Source organism: Triticum aestivum, chromosome 4A (genome assembly GCF_018294505.1).
Source record: "Triticum aestivum cultivar Chinese Spring chromosome 4A, IWGSC CS RefSeq v2.1, whole genome shotgun sequence".
NCBI lineage: Eukaryota > Viridiplantae > Streptophyta > Magnoliopsida > Poales > Poaceae > Triticum > Triticum aestivum.
In genome coordinates this window covers 690,086,315-690,091,846 of record NC_057803.1, presented here as the reverse complement: position 1 = coordinate 690,091,846, position 5,532 = coordinate 690,086,315, and the positions used below count along the sequence as shown (strand labels likewise).

At 42.1% G+C, this 5,532-nt stretch overlaps 1 pseudogene; it reads right to left on the bottom strand.

The window, feature by feature from the left end:
* Window positions 1-1,230: 1,230 nt before the first annotated feature.
* On the bottom strand, window positions 1,231-3,017 carry LOC123083166 (putative inorganic phosphate transporter 1-13; annotated as a pseudogene).
* Between the last annotated feature and the right edge of the window lie 2,515 nt (window positions 3,018-5,532).

Here is a 5,532-nt window from a genome sequence, read left to right as displayed (position 1 = left end):
GACATGAGATCTAAACATGAGATGTGGTAGTTTTTCTTTTTCTTTTATAGGACGTGAGATCTAGTAGTTTTTTTTCTTTCAACCAAATGTTTCTAATTATTGTGGTAATTTCCAGCTTATTTATCTAAGATATGTATATAGGTGAGATATTCTTTTTTTTCTTTTAGTTTTATTCAAAGAGAAATGCAGATAGATATAAAGAGAAATGCAAAGAGAAAAAAATGTTTATGCCCTAGAAAATAAAAAATGTTTTCACAAAATGTTTATAAAGTTGAAAAATGTTCTTTAATTTAAAAAAATGTTTGTGTTTTCAAATAATTCTCACAAACTTGAAGAAGTGTTCGCATTTTTAGAAAATATTCTGAAATTTTAAAAATTGTTCAAGTTTCCAAGAAAATGTTCGCAAACTTTGAAAAATTGTTCGCACTTTCAGAAAATTTTCGCAAACTTTAAAAAATTGTTCGCACTTTCAGAAAATGTTCACAATTCTGAAAAAATGTTCATAGGGCTTTAGGACGGACTCCAAAGTTGACTATTGAATCTCAGTATGTATGGCCAAGGCTCACTCATTCAACCAGCAAGAAAAGCGAGTCTTGAACGAAGGAAGAATAGTTGCAGGATCCTGGGTTCGGTATGATCTAAATTTGAAAAAATGTTCGCGTTTCAATAAGAAGTTCAAATTTTGAAAAACATTTTCGATTTTTAAAATTATTCTTGATTCAAAAAACATTTTAGAAATTGAAAAAACATATTAGCTACAATACCCCCTCGGTCGGTTCACTGCAGTGACCCGCCCGGTCGTACAGTGGTGGTTTGGTCTGCTACAGTAAATCGATTCTTGTTGATAAGAAACTGTGCTACATATGTATCACCAAATCTGGTTGGTTCTAGTGGCTAACAACGTGCTCACAACCTCCCTGGTCCTGGGTTCAATATCTTGTAGGCTCATAGGGATTTCTTGTCGCTGCTCTAGTACAATTCTGTAATACAGTTGTACTGAACCAGCGAAAAGTAATATGGATAGGAGTAAAGGACGGGATAAAACTGAAAGTTGCTCTACTATTCGCTATGCCTAGATTTAGTTTTGTTATTGCCACTTCGTTTGGAGTCTATCCCATCCCATGTCACATTGAAGACTATATAATCCAAACATTTCAAAGATACAAGTTTCCAATGTTTGAGTAACTTTGAGAAGACACTAAAATCAGCAACCGGGATGAATGGTACTGGTTACAAAATTTCCACGCTGTGGATGAACTCAACTTCAGCAATCGTTGCAGATTCTTGAGATGGTTCACTTTCTTCCTCCATTTCTCCGGTGATATCCTCGAGTGACATCCCTTTGGATTCCGGCAAGGCAAGAGTGAACATGACTCCAACCAGGTTGCACCCTGCTAGAAGAAGGAGAGAGCTCCGGATGCTCGTATGAGAATACTGGAACCAGAGAACACCGATGATGGCACCACACTTACCCCCGGCAGCTGCGTCGGGAATATCTCGGTGGGTAGGATGAAGGTGGTGGAGTTAGGGCCAAAGTTTGCGAAGAAGAGGATCAATGCATACATGATGGCGAAGCCTGCATGCATGCTGGGTTTGGACCAGAACTTGTAGGGCGCGGCGAGCCCGGTCATGAAGATGGTCATCACGGTAAACCCCATGAGCTGGATCTTGATGCGGCTGATGCGGTCAACGAAGAGGACAGTGAGGAAGTACCCTGGTAGGGAACCGCCGACCACGATGATGGCCTGCGTGCGGGCTATCTTGTAGGTCTGCTCGAGAGGGCTCATCTCAGCCGCGTCTCCAAACCAGCCGATGCCGCTGAAGATGTCCTTCATGAAGAGGTTGAGGGAGTAGAAGACGACGTCGAGGACGAACCAGCACACGGTGGTTCCGAGGAGCTGGCGGCCATGCTTGTGAAGGAACTCCATGGAGAAGAGGCCAAACTCGTCCTGCTTAACGACGGCCTCCGCATCCATGTCGGACACGAAGTCGATGTCGAGGACCGCGGCCATGTCAGACGCCGCTAGCTTGAGGTTCTTGGCGATGAGCGCGGTGTAGCGCGCCGTCTCGGGCATCTTCATGCGCCAGTAGTAGGTGAGCAGGGCAGGAACGGCGCCGAGCATGAGTACTATGCGCCACACGTAGTCTGCTTGCCCGAGCTGGTCAGTATCGTACGCGGCCGTGTTCTTGAAGCTCGCAGAGAGCACCAGAACAACAGCCCCAGCAGCCAGGTTCCCAAGACCCTTTATGCAGAGCAAGCATAATAAGATAAGGATTGAAATATTATCTTTGACTGAGTTAGACCAGAGAAAAGAGAAGCGGGCTGTAGATTAAGAATGAGATACGGCACAGGCTCCAAAAAATATTGTGATAGTTTTACTTACACACCTGCATAGCGAAGACTGCTGCTATGAAGGCTCCGCGAGTCCTCTTGTTGGCATACTCAGACATGATGTTGGCCGAAAGCGGGTAGTCGCCGCCGACGCCGAAGCCGAGCCAGAAGCGGAAGAAGCACAACGTGGTCACAACGCACTTGGGCTTGTTGTGGAAGGAGAGGCCTGACGCGAGCGAGCACACCACCATGAGCTTGAGCGTGACGCCGTAGATGCGCTTCCGCCCCATCCTGTCGCCGAGCCAGCCGAAGAAGAGCTGCCCCAGGACCGTGCCGCAGAGCGCCACGCCGCTGACAGCGCCCGCGACATTGCCGGGGAGCCTGCCGTCCGCCGAGTGGTAGTAGATGTGGCCAGGAGGTCGGCGATCAGGGAGACGAAGAACAGGTCGTAGGCGTCCGTGAAGAAGCCCATGCCGGCGATGACGATGGTGGTAAAGTGGTACAGCTGCGTCCCGGCGACGTCGAGGGCCTCGAGCACCTTGACCTGCTTGCGAGCCCGCCGCGTCTCGCATTTCACCGACGTCACCGCGTCCAGCACACGGTACAGCAAGGCGCTCCCGGCGCCATGGAGGTGGCAGAAGAGGGAGCTGCACGCATGCCTCCTCGGAGGCCAGGTCATGAACATTTTAGTAGTAGTCTCTGCGAAAAAATTCCTCTGGAAAACCAAGTGCCTCATGTTTGCCATATATATATAGAACCGCCTGGTTGTCTCCGTTCCTAATTATTATACAACGGGACGAGGGTTGCAGCTGGACGAGTTGACAACTTTGCTGACGAACTTGCTGCCGTTGCTAGAAAAAGGAAGGCGATGACAGAATGAAGACGACGACAGTTGTTCCTTAACCCTTACGCGCACAATGAAACTATATATGATATGCACAATGATATCTTTGTCTGCGTTTTTTTCTTAGCCCTTACGTGCAAAAAAATACTCCACCATCACATAAACAAACGGCTCAATTTTTTATGATTTGAAAAGGTTCACTAATTCAAAGAAAATGAGAATTTACAAAATGTTGCTAATTTTAAAAATGCTCTTGGATTTTCAAAAAATCATGAATTTGAAAAATATACATGGAATTAACAAAGTTCACGATTTTGAACAACTCTTCAGGAATTTAATTTTTTTCATGGATTTTAGAAAATGTTCATGAAAAAATTGGAAAGTGTTTGTGAAGCTCAAAGTATTTCCGAACTTTGAAAAATGTTTTACTAATTTTGAAAATTTCAGGGATTTGAAAATGTTTGTGGATTTTAAAAGTTCATGAATTTTTAAATGTTCACAAATTTTGAAAAAGTTCATGAACATTTAAATATTAGTGATGGCGTTTTCAAAATCATGGAAAATTTTAAAAATATTCAAATACAATAATACCATTCACGGTTTTGAAAATAAATTGTGGATTAAAAGTTGCTTAATAATTTGAAAAATGTTCAAAAAATTTAGGTAGTATTAGTGAATTAAAATATCACATTTTGGAAAGCACATGAATTTGAAAAGATATCTCCTAGTTTTAAGAAAAAACACACCTTTAAAGAAATTAGATTTAAAAAATGGGTAACTCCTTCAACTAGAAAAAGAAAGAATTAACCTAAATGAAAAAGGAAATGCAAAGAAACAAAAAAAAGAATAAAAATGTGGAAAACAAAGAAAAAAAGTGAAATGGGTTTAAGCTTCTTGAAACTTCCCAGAACTGGGAGTGAGGCCAACACAAAAACATGTTGATGCAATGGGTACAGTTGAGGAAGTATTTGAAAGAAAAAAGTATAGAAATCACCTACAAATCTACGAGCCAAATCCCCTTGAAATCAACTTATATATAGTTTTTACCCTCGGAACTTCAAAACCATAAAAATGACCCCCCTTGAGCGGCTTTGAAGCTAACATGTCCAATTTTGGTCGGTTTTCACTGGTGTTTAGAACATTGACTTCCTCTTTCCTTTTCCCGTGTGTGTCCATCTCGTCGCCTGCTCCTTCTTCCCCTTTGATGGAGTGTCACATGATGTCAGGCTCAGTGCGACCAACCCGCCTTCCTCCTTGTGCAGTTTGGCACCTGCCTCGGCGCCGCCCGCCCACCTGTCTACCTCTCTCATGCACCCTGCCGCCAGCCTCCCTTGTGGGCATCAAAGGAAGGTATCCCTAATCGAGTAATAGAAATTCTTTTGGAAGCCACTGGAGGAGGGTGTGCTGAAAATTAATGTCGACGCGAGCTTTTGGGAACACTGTGGAAAGGGGAGCACTGGGCTAGCAGTCAAGGACCACGATGGAAGGTTGCTGCATGCCCAGGCAAAATGGTACAAATGAAAATGCCATAAATGGGGTAATTACTTCAAAAAATTGCTAAAAGAGGGGGTAAAAAAATTTAAAGTCGCACTATTATTTGCTATGAGTACTTTTATTAGTTGCGTTATTGCCACTTCTTTGGAGTCTATCCCATCTCATGTCACAGTGAACACTATGTATAATCAAAACATTTCAAAGATATAAGTTCTCAGTGTTTGAGTAATTTTGAAAAGACAATCAACAACAAGGTTGAATCCTGGCATCCAGGAATAAGTTATAGTACAAGTTTTGTAGATGGGGTAAGATGGATGAAAATATCCTATATACTTACGAGAGTCATCCCCACTAACTTATTTATCTCAGCATATAAGCATGCCACATCACCATACAATTATGGATGGGATAAGTCTCACCTCAACAAGCAACCATGCATGTGAAAAGATCCACTTCCACATGCAACCATGTGTGGGAAAATGTTTTTCATTCTATTATTCTACTTATATTCAATAGATATTTTACAACTACGCATAATTAAATCGAATAAATCATATGTATTTTCATTCTGGTAATGTGTTATTAATCTAAATATTTATACTCCGCACAACCAAATCTTATGAAAGTATATTGCAGCAAATTCCCGCTGCAATGTGTGGTATATAAATGGGGTAACTGTTGGAAATATGCCCTAGAGGCAATAATAAAAGAATTATTATTATATTTCCTTGTTCATGATAATTGTCTTTTATTCATGCTATAATTGTATTATCTGGAAATCGTAATACACGTGTGAATACATAGACTACAATACGTCCCTAGTAAGCCTCTAGTTGACTAGCTCGTTGGTCAACAGATAGTC